Here is a 16460-nt window from a genome sequence, read left to right as displayed (position 1 = left end):
CATATTAAATGGGTATAATAACTTTTTTGGTAATGATGAATAGAAATATTAGTATGCAGTTACATATTAAGGTCCCATTCATCCAGATTATCAGTTTATTCCAAATATCCAGTTGCTTACTACCTACTATAATGTTATTCATTAAAGTATGAGTGATTATGACAGCCATCAAAGTTATATATGTTTATCATTAAAGGAAAAATCCATCCTGGATGATTTGCATATTAATCTTTAAAATTAAAATGTGATCCTCAGTAGCAGCCAAGATTTATTATATAATAAAATTCTGAGTTGACTTTTTTAAACTATAGACATTTCGGGCTATAGTTTATATAGTATGATAACTGCCGCGAGTAGAAATTAGTCCATGCTTCATCTGTACCTAAATAGAGCATTGCAGCACTTTAGTCCTTTAGTTTGTCCAGCTTTCTCACCTCCTCATCTGCTCAAACAGATAAGGTTGGAAAATGCATCGCAGCTTCATGAGTTACGACAGTGACCCAGCTTGGTTAGTTAGGGATCAGTGCCTTTGTGCTGGTCATTTCATAGACTGCTAACTAGACAAGCCGATTCACAGTGTAATCCAGCATAACTTCAAGATAAAGCTTTACTCTCTTGTCACTGATTTCTCAGTAATGTGATTTTCTCAGTAATATGATGTTGAATGTCATTGGAAGATGGTGAGTGAGAAAAGAAGCTTGTGCTCTTCTGTTTTTAGGAGTTAACTGTGAAACTTAACCATTGTCCCTTATGGTTGAGTTTGCATGTTTGTTTTTTCTCCTACTTGTTACTATGTTAGCAATGTCCACATGTGACGCAAAACATAACCACCAATGTCTCACAGGAATAGCTGCAAAAAGATTTCTCTTCAACTTGCACCAGGTGTCATTATAAAAGACATTGTCATTGGTTGGAAAGATTTCACACAACAAGTAAAGATAAGTAAGGTACCCGAGAAGCCTTCAGTCATTCAAAAAGAGCTGCAGGATGACCTGAAAGCAGCAGAAACAACAGAAAACAATAAGCAATGAACTGCACCGCCATCATCTCCATTCCTATATTCCTATGCAGAACTCTGCTGCTAAAAAGAAGCACTGATGTACGTTTAAAAATTGCATATGAGCTTTTAGACAAATCAGAAATCTTTGGAACAAAGGACAAAACAAAATTAGAACCCTTTGGCAATAATTCAGCTCATCCTGTTTGGAGAAAGCAGGGTTGCACATATGATCCCAAGTTCACTGAGTGGGAGCATCATTATATGTGGCTGAGTCTCTTCAAACAGTACTGGGCCATTACATGTCTTTGAAGGAAACATAAATGGACATATTAGAGGAAAATTTAATCTCATCAGCAAAGGAACTGAATCTGGGGAGAAGATGGACATTTCAACAAGACCAAAATAACTCAAGACTGGTTTCTAAAAATGAAAGTGAAGGCGTCTGTGTGAGTCTCTCCAATCGCCTGATTTAAGACGATTTGCCAAGAGGAATGGGCCAAAACTTGACCCAGAATTCTGCAAAAAGCTAATTACACCTTATCATCAACCTCTGAAAGCTGTAATTACCAACAATGCCTTTGCAACAAAGTATGAATGTTGGTAGTTTGTGGTGTCTGAATACTTTCCCCCCTATTTTTTTTAACATATCTTTGTTTATGCTTAGGAATACATACTTTGTTGTTCATATTTAAAAGTTCAAAATCAAAAGATATTATGTGTGTAAATATGAAATGGATTATGCTCTAGAAGTATATTAAATAACAAAAACAATAGTGTCTGAAACAATACTTATTTTCCCTCACTGTAAACATATTTAATGTGTATCATAAAGTGTGTGTAAATCAGCAAGTGTAAAAAACAGCCTGCTCTACTCATGATGACAGACAAGGCCACTGGGCATGACCATGCGCCCTTATAATGTCCAAATTCTCTTTGTAATTGCATTTGTGACATTCTCAACAACAAGACATTATAAGACATTTTGACAAAGTCATTTCTGGGCTACGCTTCACATGAGGTAAACAGCCCTGAGGCATGTGGTACTAAAGATTCACCTTTAGCAAAATGTTGCAGCTGCATCATGATAATTGAAACTACTAGTGCATTTCTTTAGGATCTGCTGCCTTGAACTTTTAATAACATTTTGCAAGTGCAGCCCACATCTTTAACTGAGTGGCATGGAGAGTAGTTGTAAAACTGTAATAAGGGGAAAGAACAACTCTGAGAAGATGAAGTGGAGTCTGCTATGCACTAGACAGCAAGCTCCCCAATGAAGAGTCTTGGATAGAAGTGGTAAAGTAAGGAAGAGACGGGGAGGGGGTTGGTGCAGAAACCCTGTCACAAAGAAGTAGGGATGTGAAATGATGGGAAGGGAAATGATCATGTGGAAACAGGAAGTGATAGGAAGTTAGCTAAGAAGAATGTGGGGCTTCAGATATGGTATTGCATTTTGAAATAATTGGTGCTAGAGTACAGGTGTGTGAGTATCTGGCCTTTGCCATACAAATGTTCAGTCAATTTAAATTTTACATTTGTTCATTTGTGAAAATTAGCATGTGTTAAAATGGCTTATTTTACTTGTGATGACAACGACTGTGCACCCTTGTTATGTCCAGAGTGTCTTTGTAATTACATTTGTGACATTCTCAAGAACAAGATATTAGACACAAGACAGTTTAGCAAATACATGATCAGTTGTGAGTTAAGGGTTTTGTTTTAGGGGCAAGCAGTGGCTTTCTAGTTTGTTTTTTTTTTTTCCAGAAATTTTATCTCACAAATATTTGAGCCATGACCTTTATCTAGTAATTAAAAAACACTTGTTTTAATTTTTTGTGCATTCCCCTCCAAAAGAAATATCTCAGAAAAAGCAGCAAATTAAAAAAGGCAGGTGCTCTGTCCCGGATTGTGCATGCAAAACACATTTAACAATAAGTAAAAAAAAAAACATAATATATTCAACATTGTAGCAATTATACTAAAGTAATGCAATTATAAAGGTCCTCTGAGCCATGCAGAAAGAAGCAAAAAATCTTCAACAACAACTTATTTATGCACAGGCAGTGCATGGCATTGCATTTTAAACACTATGCTACTGTGACAGTACACTCTAAAAAATTATCCATGTGGCTATCCATGTGGCTAGAAAAGCTTAAAATAAAGAATAATTTCAGCATAAAAAATTTATTTTTTAAAAAATTTTATTTTTTACATGTACATGTATTAGTGAGTTGACAACTTATTTTAAGAAGTTTGTCAAACTGAAAAGAAAGAAATCTGTCTCAGCTTATTAATATATGGATTTTGAACAGTCTTCTAACAACAAAAAAAGTATTAAGTTAGTGAAACTTGAAAATGTAGTGAGAAAACTGAAAAAGCTGAGAACAGAGCTGGACCTTGTCTGAACATGCCAGAGCCAGACCTCGCCTACAGGAGGAGAAACAACAGCAGAAACGAGCAATGAAGGAACGAGCGCGAGTGCAAACATCAAAGGTACATACTGAGGAGCCTGACTATTTTTGATTTGTTTTACTAGCAGAAACTATCAAACTATATCTGCACACAGTGCAAAAAAAATCGTTGTCACAGGACCCTAAATTTAAGTAACGTTACAGCTTGCTCCTTGCTAATTCGACCGTTGGAAAGTTGACTTCAGCTAGCTAGCTAGCATCTTCTAAGTTAGCTACAGCATGCCCTTTGCTAATCTGAAGTTAGTGAAGTTGACCATTAGCTATCGTGTGTCTTCAGTTTTCTTAGGTTTTGTTATACAGTGGCAGCCGAATGACTGTAATCCGCACTGAATGTTTGTAGGATTAGTTCAAACACTGCGCATGTTTGAGAATTGAGAAAGTCTCGTGTTGTCATTTTGACATTTTGAACTAAACCTCTAACAAATGTAGGTTACTAAACTTTTTTTTCTGCGGAGGAGTTTGATTCTGTTGTAGAAGCGCCATTTGTTGTGTTGTACTTTGAAGATTAACCGTGTTGTAGAAGCACCATTATGTTCATTCTTACATCAGTGCTTGAACGATTTTGTAACGTGTTTGTACGTAAGAACATTTTTTATTTAACAATGTTTGATAGACACGTTTAGACACATTTAGACACTAGACACAGTTAGACCAATTTCATTGAATCTACAAATAGTTTGCCTTCGTGTTTCTACCAGAGCGTGATTCAATAAACAATTATAATAAAATTGAAATTGCTGTGTTTTTTTTATTCTGACAGAATTGAAATTAGTTACTATTACTCAAAAAATTAAGGTAACAATTTGCATGGACATTTCTGAGTAGACTGAAGGCAAAATAAATAAGATAGAACAGCTTAAATTAACTCATTTGACCACATAATATTATTAAGTTGGCTCAACTTAATTAAGCTTTTAGAGGACAATTCAAATCATGTTGGTTGTGCTAAACAAATTGAGTTGGGCTAACTAGAAAAGTCTCACAATATTTACTCAAAAATGGCTTGAATTGAAATAACTTAAAAAGATCCATGCAAATTGTTACCGTAATTTTTAAGTTGAGCCAGTGTATTATTTTTTAGAGTGTAGGAGAGATCCTAAGTGACTGAATTCCAGTGAGTGAAGCAACACATTCATTGGATGCAGTTTCACCCCAGGCCCATGATGTATCAATAACTTGTCCTAAACGGCACACATTATTTTAGAGGCCCTCCACCAAAAACAGATCAATAGCATAATAGCATATTCATACAATTCATCTACCTCCAAAACAGCTATCAATCCATCAGGATATTAATCAAAAACAAAATGTTTGTCAGCATTTTGCAAACTTTTTTTCACTATTTGATTTCCCTGAAACCCTGATACACCACAAAAAGTTCAGATCAACAAAGAGGAAGCTGCTGTCAGTAAGGAAGGAGAAGCTAATCTGAGATACAACGGAGAGACCGATGAGAAAGCAATAAGCACGATAAAAAGAGAGAGATAAATAACCTACAAATAGGATACTTTGTTAATAACAGAATTTGCACCAAAAGCACACATTAAAAAGTACCACAGCTTTATCTACAGCTGATTCTTTTGTTGTAAGAAGTGTACCATCAGCAACACCTGTAGTGTGACACAGATCATTTGCTTTTATGATATTTGAGGACTGCCTTTTAATAAACCATTCACAACCATTCACTCTTCACTTGAAAGGGCATGCTATGGCATTATGAACAGATATGGCATAATATATCAAGTCAGATATGGTATAATATATCTGTCAACAAAATAAAAACTGTGATTTATTTGATAGCAGGTTCGGTTGTCAGTGCATTTTATGATGAATTAACCAATTTCAAATGCACTGCAAAATATGGTTGTGGGCCTAGATTGATTTTTTTTCCCCTTTCAAATACATCTAACCTGACTCTGACTCTCTTTTGGCTTGCATTCTGCATCTCCTCTTTAAGCCAGTTTCAGACTGGGGGATTTCAGCAGTCTTTTAAGATTATTGCTTGTCACACTGTACAAGATGATCCCATTAAAATCTTGGCCAAAGTCTATAACAGACTGCGTGATAACATCTTGCTTATAACATGATGTTCTCCATGTCACATTACACCATGAAGATCCTCTAATGATAGGCTTGAGATTAAAGAAAACTACTATGCCCTGCTTACGTCAGCAATCTTGCATGGTACAGGCTAGTGCAGAAAATGGGACTGTATAACCAGAAACATTTTCAAAGTGTGCTTCAAGAAATAAGAATATAACCATGTTTCGTTTATATTTTGCCATTGCCACTACCATATTTGTTAGTTTCGCATAGTGTCGCATCATCCTATGCTGATTCCTATTGGTAACGTTTTGACGAGTGTCATAGCAGCAGTACCAGTCTGAGATTTTAATAAAACTATTTTGACAGTGCCAAAACTTTGACATCAGCTGACTTCATTATGGCACTAAAATCACCAACACTGAGCACATCACAATATTCACTCTAAGAACACAATCTTGCCTCACAACTAAAGAGTTCTTTTACAATATGCGGATTTTGCTGTGACGGCAAAATTGGGTTGAAAATGATAAAGCCAGCTTTAGTTCTGCATCAGTTCTGCAGCCATCGCCATCATCATTTGTAATATGGACATCTGGACATGCCCTAGGCAAACCTCAAAAGAACTCATTTGTAAAGTTCTGCTATGTTGTCTTTAAAAGGAAATGTCCATATCACATGTAGATAAGCGCGTTCATAAGTTTCCTAAGGCTCTAGAAGCAACCTTCAGAAAGCAAATATGTCTTAGTTTGACTGAATTTGGGATAAGTGGAAAATTGTGTCAAATCATTCTTTTAAGGTAGACAGACAAAATGAAATCCAGTCTGAAGGAAGATGTGAGAGATTTCTGATGATATCATTTTTTGTAGCAGCTCTCACAATTAGATCCACCAAATTGAGCATGAAGCTACAGGCCATTACCCACAGCATGACAGCTGACAGAGAATGGACACTTTACCAATTATGATAAATAGATTAGGCTTGATATCTTTCTTTATTGTCTTGATACAACCCTTGCTAATCCTCTACCTAATTTAATCTCTGAGGTTTTTTCCACATACAGACATAGGTTTTATAGCTCTTTGTGGACGTTGATCTGTAGTATTAATATAGTATGATGAGATTTCTATCAGGAATTTGTACATTTGTGTTATTGTTTGCATTATTGTTTGCATATTTACTGAGTTATAAAGTGTAGATTTCAACAGGTTTCCAAATGCAGCTGTGTAAATTAGGAATTGTAGCCAAATATGAATGCGCTGTTTAGAATGAACAGATAGTGTGTTCTAAACAGATACAAATACAGATGTAATATTTTCCCCCCAGTAAGATTCACAGGACATTTGGTTGAGACTAAAGCTGTGCATCGAGTCACACAAGTAGGAGACTTTTACTTTCATGTGAGCATGAGCGAGTGGTCAGATATGAAGCTTGCAGGACAAATAAAGACCACTTTCATTAACATGTGATGCATTTATAGTGTTTATTCATTAATCTTTAGTAACTGCCTGGTCAAGGTCATTTTTCATCAGGTCATATTTTTTGTGAGATTTGTTAGAAAATATTGTATAAATATTATATATATATATATATATATATATATATATATATATATATATATATATATGTATATATGCAGTACGTTTCTATTTCTGCACATTTCTATTAAAAAAAAGAAAGAAATTAAAAACCTCTTCCAGTTTAGACCACACCCATTACAGACTTAAATCCAAATACAGATGTGAATATTTAATGCAAAGGAGTAATGCAAAAATATTTATGCATTTAGGGAAAAGCAGTACGTAACCTGTTAACTGATACCAACTAGGCAAGAGCTCTCCTGTATAAAACAAACAAACAAGAACAAATAAATAAATAAATAAATAAATGAATAATCTGTGCTATATTAGTGGTGTTAAAAGGTAAAGCATCACCAGGTGCTGGAGACGAGGTAGCAGGAGCAGAACCATGCTGACAGGCTTCCAGTTAAATAGGCTGTGGATGTACAGGTGACATATGATTTATTCATGAGGTCTGGGGAAACCCATAGAAACACAGATTTAGGTTTAACACTATGAGCAGGGACAACAAAATTGATGAATAACTGGAACAGTGTTTAGGGTAGGAGAGGAGAGCTGACGGAATTGAATATCAGCCATGGAAAGGGAGGTGTGACCAGTAGCTGTGAAAGTAATGAAAAAAATGTATGAGAAAATGCATGGCACTCGGATGAATAACTGCTGGTGGCTCCCACTGAAATATTATACAGAAGCGAAATGAAACACAGACTGCAGCTGTAAATAGAGACATCTTAGTTATCCACTCCCCCTCCCTCTCAGTGTCCCCGGCACAAAACCCCCACACACTCCCAACACTACTCTCTCTAAAGGCAACGTCACTGAGCAGACATACAGCTAGGCAAAGGAGCTCCAGGAATTTGGACAGAATCATGCTTGAGGTGCGCAAGGCTTAATATAAGCTGATCGGTAACCAAAGCACGTCCACATCTCTCTTCTGCTGTCCATGTGATCTGTCGGCCCTCAGAGACTGCATACTTTTCAGTGTTTTTTTTTTCTCCCAGATGTTCTCACACAAGAAAAAAGGACATGAATCAGTTGCAGAACTCATGATTTCTTTAAGAAGAGAAACTGCAGCTATAGTTAAGTAGGTTACACTCTTAACATTCTTATGCCTGATCCTATCATTTGTAAACAAGCAGTAGTAGTGGAGAACAGCATTCTTTGCCATCAAGAGCAGGTAATATGAATGCCACACAGCCATTTAAAAGCAAACCCTTCCAAAAAGCAAACTTACATAATTATTTACTAGTAGTAATTAATGACAGATATGGAATTTTATCTCTCCTCTGCACACACTGAATACACATTAGTGCTGTAAATCAGCACCCTCACAACACGCCACTGGATGATCTGCTAAACTGTTATGTTACAGACTTAGATTTCATTTATATTTATAGAGCATCGTGATGGATTCCATTAGCTTATTTGGAAATGAAAATTTAAAATAGCATGGCATCAAGATACTACAATTTGGATTAGTAGTCAGAAGCAACTGAAATCTTTACTATTAAGAGGATTATGAAACTATTCTATTCTTTAGAAAATAGAGCAACACGTTCATGCTATCGGTTCTTCGCACTGAATAATTTCTGAATGATATTAGTCCCTGGTTTGATCCTGATCTTAGGTTACTGTCTGTGTAGTGTTTTGCACGTTCTCCCTGTATTCATATAGAATGCTGGGTTCTCTGATTTCCTGCCACCTCCCAAAACTTGCCAGTGGGTGGATTGGCAACTCTAAATTGCCCCTAGGTGTGAATGTGCGTGCAAATGTGTGTGCATGGTGCCTTGAGACAGAATGACATGCTACCCAGGGTATATGCCATTCCGTCTCAACACTGTTTTCGGGATAGGCTCTGGATTCACTGCAACCCTGGACAGGATCAAGCAGATACTGAATGAATGAATGAATGAATGTTACTGCAATTTATTTGACATGTAGGCTACACAGACTTGTATAAGTCTGCCCAAAACATATCCAACCCGGAAACAACAACAACAACAACAGCAACAACAACAACAACAACAAGTCAACAGGAAAGAAACTTTTGAGGCACTCCTGGTAAATAAGCTAAAAGATAAAACAGGTGACAGTTGGCAATATTGGTCTGCCACTATCTGCAGAGACCAGAGATGACCCTGAAGCAACTGTCAAATAATTGTGACATTTAACTGGATTGAAAAATCTGTTTTTTTTTTATCATCAGGAACCAGTGATTCACTAAATACAACCTGCAAAAGCAGCTACTGTGGTATGACCCTGCATTCTGTTCATAAATAAATAAATAAATATAAATCTAAACTCCTGCAGTCAATCAGTTACTGTATATGATATAGGAAACCTATTTTTATGCATATAAACAGTTCTGCATTTTATTATGAACATTTTATTATGAATATTTACTATTACTGTTACAGGAAGGCTATCACCCTTAATAACCACCCTTTATAACCAAGGTGAGCAGAAAAGCATCTCAGAACGCACAGCATGGAAAACTTTAAGGCAGATGGGCTACAACAGCAGAAGAACATATCAGATTCCACTCCCATTAGCCAAGAACAGGAATCTCAGGCTCCAGTGGGCTCCCAGAAACTGGACAGCTGACAGTTAACCTTCTGTGGTCTAACCTTCCTTTTGTGTACACTTGTGTATATCCTGAGCCATGGTCAGAGAGAGTATTGTTGGAATAGCTGCTCTGTCAGTGTTGTAAATCAGGGTCAGGGACGAGTTACTGACCTTTTGCTTGAGATTACTTGTTTGACCAATAAATTATGTTTGTCAAAGGCCTAAGTTTTATGTGCATTTCTGACCCCTGTCCAACAAGAATTTTTTTAAAGTGTAGAAACAAACCATTATACCTAGAGGATAGCAAAAATGTATGAGCTATTTCACTATCATGTTGTACTCTTTGCTCAAACTCTTAATTCAGGCCCACCCAACAGCCAGGAGTGTGTTTCCCAAAAGTTGCTTAAATATGTTGATAAGTTATACTGGCCTACTTATGTACAATACATATGATCTTCGTACTGTATATTGTAAGCAGTAGGTTGAAGTGCAGTAAGAAATGCTTAATACGATATCCAGCATAAAAAAAAAAAACATTGCAGACCATCACAAAAGTATTATGTCCCAAGCATGGTCTATAACCAAATGACACTGGGGAAGGAGGTATGGTGCATGAATGGTAGAGTAAATGAATGGGAGTAAACAAGAGAGAGGGAATATGTTCGTGACAATAATGTGTGGGGTGTTAATACTTTTACATTACCTTGACGTACGGTGTATGTGATAAACTGCATCGAGCTTTCAGTAACCTTTCTGCAGCCAGTTATTTAACGAGGCTACCTAAATAGCTACAGATTTACATTCTGTCCTTAACCATGTTCTGAGAGAATATTGTTGGAATAGCTGCCCTGTCAGTGCTGTAAATCAGGGTAAGGGAGAAGTTGCTTACTTTGGTTTGAGAGTACTTGTTTGACTAAATATGTGTTTAAGGTCTGAGATTTCTGTGCATTTATGAGCCCTATCCAACAGCACATTTTGAAAATAGTGTTGGACCAAACCATTACCCTTATGGGATAGCAAAAATATATGAACTGTTACACTATTACATTACTCATAACTGTTGCTTTTTTCTACTACACTTAACTCATACACTTAACTCAGGGATACCAAGCTCAAGTGAGTGGTTTGGCATTTTAATTACCATAATTGTGTTTCGCAAAAGAGTAGCTCTCTAACAGTGTTGAAAAGTTATGTTGCCTGTCATTAGCTTTGGTTTTCCTCAAAAGCTTGCTACGTATGAATGGTGAAGTAGTTGCAATAAATTCCATCATATAATGATCTTTCCCTAGAATGTTCTCAACAAAGGTGATGCAGGTGCCAAGGAAGACTTAGACCATATTGGACTTTGAGCCAAAGTTCAAATCTGCCAGGCAAGTGTGGTGTGTCAATATTGGCATTTACATGCAGGCAGAGGCTGCATAAGCTCTAGTTACTAATCATGGTTATTTTTGACTACCAGCTTGCTATAACATGAACTATTGGTGCAATCCAACATAAGTGTAGAAGGAATACCAAATAAAAAGCTGTGAATTAATTAGCAGGCTCTACAATAAACAGAGCATGGTATGTTGAGGGAAAACCACTCAACCATGCTAGCAATGTGTTAGTCACAAGGCTGCTAGGTGGCTAGTTGGAGGAAACAATTGAATGGAATATTCAAAGGAGAAAATGGAGGGGGAGTTACCAAATTAAAGAGAAAGAGATGAGTGGTAAGTGTCACTCCCCATACGGTAAATGAATGAAAGCAAACAGAGCATGGCAAGTGACTAGTTAAATGCAAAGCAGTAATTGCAAATGCTATTGAGGGAAAAACCAACTTCAGGCTCATGGACAGTATGGAACACTTATCAGAAAAATGTTCATAATATGTAAAAGAAGAAAGTGATAAAGAACAGAATGAGAAGAGGCTATCTTCAGCTTTAAGGAACCAGTTACCTGTAGCTTTGATTGTGGTCTTTATTGTGGTATGTATTGCATCATACATCATCACTTCACGAACTTGCATACACTGACCCTGGTGGTTACATTTCTAACTATATAAAATGTTTAATACTCTTTTCTACCTATGTTTTTTAACATATGCGGCTATTCTGATACATTTGGATAGTGCTTCATGTAAAAAAAAAAAAAAACATTTTTAGGTGTAGGTGTAAATTTTTAATTTAAATCTAAATGTTAAATGTAAATTTTAATTGTAAATGTTAAGTGTAAATATTAAATATAAATGTAAACTGCCCTCTCAGATTTTTGTGCTATTGGGAAAAGACAGCTCCAGCAGGGTTGCTGTGTCACTATATTTAAGCAATTCTGTGCTAGTTTTGGAGCCAGGTTGAGAGTGTAAGCAGAGAGTCTGCTCATGGCAGTTTTTGGGCTGGTTTAAAAATGACCAAGATCTTGTTTTAAAACTAATTAATTGGAATTAATTAAATCAATTTCTGCAAGCATATGCAAACAATGGGAAAATTTCACTGCTGACAGTGTAGGTGCCGCTCTGCGTGTAGATCCTAATATTAATTTAGTCTATGAAATTATAGATTTTGGGAAGTCGGTAAATGTAATAGTAGTTAGCTCATGTAGCTAGCTAGACAAGTAGGTACAGTATATATGCTTTATGCACTGTATACCTACTGCTCCACATCTGTATGTCTGTAGTTTCATAGATGAAACTACTTACAGGATTTACTGGGTGACACCAAGGTCCCAAATGAGCATCTTGAACCACACCCCAAAAAAAACCGCCACCCTCAGGCTTGCTTTTTACAACTTGTTCCAAAACTAGCACAAAATGGCTTAACAATAGCAACAAAGGCAACCCTGCCAGTGCTGTTTTTTCCCACTCAGAGGGCATGTTTTTTAGGCTATTTTATGTATCCCTACTTATATTCAATAAGCCATGCAGACCAAACAAAAATGGAGAGAAAACTACGGGGTAGGGGTAGTAAAATAAAAACTATAATATAGTAAAGTCATATTAGTCATATTAAATTATCTTTTGAGAACAAAAAAATGTATATTTTGTTGATCCAGTTGTGCTGCATTTCTAGGCCTGAAGGATGTTTTTCGTTCTTGTTGGAGACTGTCACAGACATGGCGGTCTTAAGTGGTGTGTGGAGTCCAGGGCAGTATTTTTGTTGCAGGACAAAATTAATATATGTCTGGTGTATGCATATAAATAAGCTACGGAACCAAATATAATCAGCACCTGAATGACAGCATAACACCTAATCTTCAGCTCAGATTTAGCAGCAAAAGCAGCATAACTAGTGAGCACATGGAAAATTAAAATACACACACAGAATAAGTATGGATGCCTATATGCCTAGATCTATAATGTAGGCTTAAATGGTAAGCGAATTTGATGTACCTGCTATTGAAATGGAAATGCAGTCCCTGGAGAAATCTTGCTGTTTGGTTATGGAACTGCACATTTTACTTTCAATCTTTTTTTTTTAATAAAAAAAGAAAAAAGCTCATAATTATGCAGGTATGAGCATGAGATTGAATAAGTGTATACATAAATAGGATTGAGGACCAAAGACAGGACATGTATTTCCACTAATATTACCACAACATTTAATAGATCTTAATTTTAAGCATTAGAATTAAATGAGTGAAAATACAAATAAAATATACTTCACATACAGCAGAGCAGCCAGCAGGTGATTACTGATATTATTGTTGCTCTGGCCCCATCCCACTGCGGCGTGGCTATGTAGCTTACAGCAGGTTATGGTCGCTGAACTGCTGGATGTCGAGGTGGTGCTCCGAAAACAGCGTGGGCTTTATAGCCTTGAGGGCAAGGCTGGCCTTTTAGGGCGGGACGGTGTCCATCCTACTTGGGAAGGTGCTGCTCTCATTTCTTGCAGCATAGAACATAGTCTCAGAACAGGCCCAGTTAATCAGTGACAATCCAGGGCCAAGGCCAGGGAGCAGACAAGCAGGCTAAACCGACCGTCTGCTAGCTGCACTGAGTCATCACTTAGGTTCCTCCGTATTAAGACTGTGTCACACAAAAACCTACTCATAAATTCAACGCATTTGAAGTTCTTTATACTAGCAAGACATATGTAGCCACTAAAAATAAGTCTACCCAGGTGATTCCACTAATTATTATTTATAGACCCCCAGGGCCATATTCAGAATTCCTTAACTGTTGGAGACTTTAATATTCATTTTGATAATCCAGATGACCATCTAAGAACAGCAGTTGTGTCCATTCTTGATTCAGTAGGGGTGAATCAAAATGTAATAGGACCAGATTTCAGTAATCTCCAGATTTATCAGCCATGATTGGATCACCGTCTGATCCCGAAGAACTTGACCAAGCAACTGAATGCCTAGAATCAACGTTCTGCTACTCGCTAGGTAAGGTAGATCCACTTATCTGAAAAATAATTAGAGAGAAAAAGCTAGCACCCTGGTATAGTGATCACACACGAACTTTAAAACAGACCACTCGAAAACTAGAATGTAAATGGCATCAACTACATCGGTAGTATTTCAAACAGCATGGAAGGAGAGCCTTTGAGGTATAGAAAAGCTCTTAGTGCTGCTAGATCAATGTATCTCTCCACCCTAATTGAAACATGCACACAATCATTATATAGCAGTCATGACTTCATGAATTTTTTCAATGGTAAAATTGAAAATATCAGGAAAAAAATCAGACTATTAATTTAAAACCGGACAGTTTTACAATTAACCCTGTAGATAATAATATAATAACATCAGATCAACAATTACAATGTTTTACTCCCCTTTGAGAGACTGAACTAATTTCACTAATTTCATCATCAAAATCATCAACCTGTATACTAGATCCTTTACCTACATGTTTCTTCAAACAGATAATTCCTGAAACCTATCAAACCTCCTTTAAAGATAATCAATTCTTCCCTTAGCACTGGCTATGTACCTAAATCTTTTAAACTAGCAGTTATCAAGCCCTTGAGTAAAAAACCTGACCTTGACCCCTGTCAGCTGTCTAACTATAGACCAATATCAAACCTCCCCTTTATCTCCAAGATCCTAGAAAAGGTTGTAACACAGCAGGTATGCTCATACTTACATAGGAATAACATTCATGAAGTGTATCAGTCAGGATTTAGGCCTCATCATAGCACAGAGACAGCACTGGTTAAAGTGGTAAATGACCTATTACTGGCCTCTGATCAAGGTTGTGTCTCCTTGCTTGTGCTGCTTGAACTTAGTGCAGCTTTTGATACCATTGATCATGCTATTCTCCTCGATAGACTGGAAAATGTAGTAGGCATTAAGGGAACGGCCCTTTCCTGGCTCAGGTCTTATTTGACTGATCGTTATCAGTTTGTAAACGTAAATGGTGACTTCTCTATGCATACGATGAAATTTGGTTTTCAGCAAAGCCAGATGACAGACACCAGCTTAATAAAGTTTAGGAATGTGTAAAAGACATTAGAAACTGGATGCTTATTAACTTTCTCTTACTTAATTTTGACAAGACAGAAGTACTTTTACTAGAAGTAAGCTTTCTGATTACATAGTATCTCTGGATGGCCTTTCTGTTTCATCATGTGCAGCAGTAAAAGACCTTGGTGTGATTATCGACTCTAGTCTTTCATTTGAAGCTCATGTAGATAATATCCCTAGGATCGCTTTCTTTCATCTCAGAAATATTGCTAAAATAAGAAATATATTGTCACTACATGATGCAGAAAAATAAGTTCATGCTTTTGTTATCTCTAGGTTGGATTATTGTAATGCCTTGCTGTCTGGATGCTCTAGTTGATGCATAAACAAGCTCCAGTTAGTCCAGAATGCAGCAGTGAGAGTCCTTACTCGACCCAGAAGATATGACCACTCACACCTATCTTATCCACACTACATTGGCTCCCAATCAAATTTCGTATTGATTATAAGATACTACTATTGACCTATAAAGCACTAAATGGTCTCATGCCACAGTACCTGTGTGAACTTTTGGTCTTTAATGATCCACCACACCTACTTAAATCAGAAGGTGCAGGTTATTTGTTGGTACCTCGAATACTGAGGGCTACAGCTGGGGGTAGAGCTTTCTCTTACAAAGCCCCAAAGTTATGGAACAGCCTTCCACTTAATGTTCGGGGTTCAGACACAGTCTCAGTGTTTAAGTCTATGCTGAAAACATATTTGTTTAGTCAAGCCTTTTGTGAATAGTTTTTTCTTAGGTAAAGGGGCAGGTCTGGAGGGTTCGCAGGCATAGAGTGTTGTGGTGAACTGGGATGTTTGTGTGAAATATTCACATATTTACAATATATTTTTTGAATCCATTTATTTCTGTAAAGCTGATTTGTGACAATGTCCATTGTTAAAAGCACTATACAAATAAAATTGAATTGAATTGAATTGTTGTTGGATAACTTCTTCTGACTATGACTTTGACTTTGACTATCTCACATTCTTCTGTTCCTGGAGACAGCTTTTTTTTAATATAGATTTTAGATTTAGATTTAGACTTTATTGTTACATCACAGTTTACATCTAGCTTTCAGGATAAAACATGTAAAAGGTGAGTAAAATTCCTATGTTACAGAACTCCCATCTAGGAGATCTAGCAGATCTTGCACAACAAGATATAACATATTTGTGCATAATGGAAAAAATGTAGATGGATAGATAGATAGATAGATAGATAGATAGATAGATAGATAGATAGATTGATAGATAGATGTAGTACTTTACTGATCCCGCAGCAATTACAGACATAAAATATGACATTACAGATGCCAAATACTGATGAGACACACTTAAATAAATATGCTATATTACTAATATAACTTTATA

The 16460-nt window shown here is 36.6% G+C and overlaps 2 long non-coding RNA genes across 5 annotated transcripts in view; one reads left to right on the top strand and one right to left on the bottom strand.

Moving 5' to 3' along the window:
- LOC128317944 (uncharacterized) overlaps positions 1–16460 on the bottom strand; it is a 69085-nt gene that overhangs the window by 25407 nt on the left and 27218 nt on the right. The window lies entirely within an intron of this gene.
- LOC113530116 (uncharacterized) lies at positions 7319–9877 on the top strand. Its single transcript, XR_003403116.3, has 3 exons — positions 7319–9152; positions 9298–9342; positions 9509–9877. It is a non-coding gene; the product is annotated as an uncharacterized LOC113530116 (long non-coding RNA).

The sequence above is a fragment of the Pangasianodon hypophthalmus genome, chromosome 2 (genome assembly GCF_027358585.1).
Source record: "Pangasianodon hypophthalmus isolate fPanHyp1 chromosome 2, fPanHyp1.pri, whole genome shotgun sequence".
Lineage (NCBI taxonomy): Eukaryota > Metazoa > Chordata > Actinopteri > Siluriformes > Pangasiidae > Pangasianodon > Pangasianodon hypophthalmus.
Note: the sequence above shows the minus strand (reverse complement) of the source record. Positions and strands in the feature narration are given on the sequence as shown.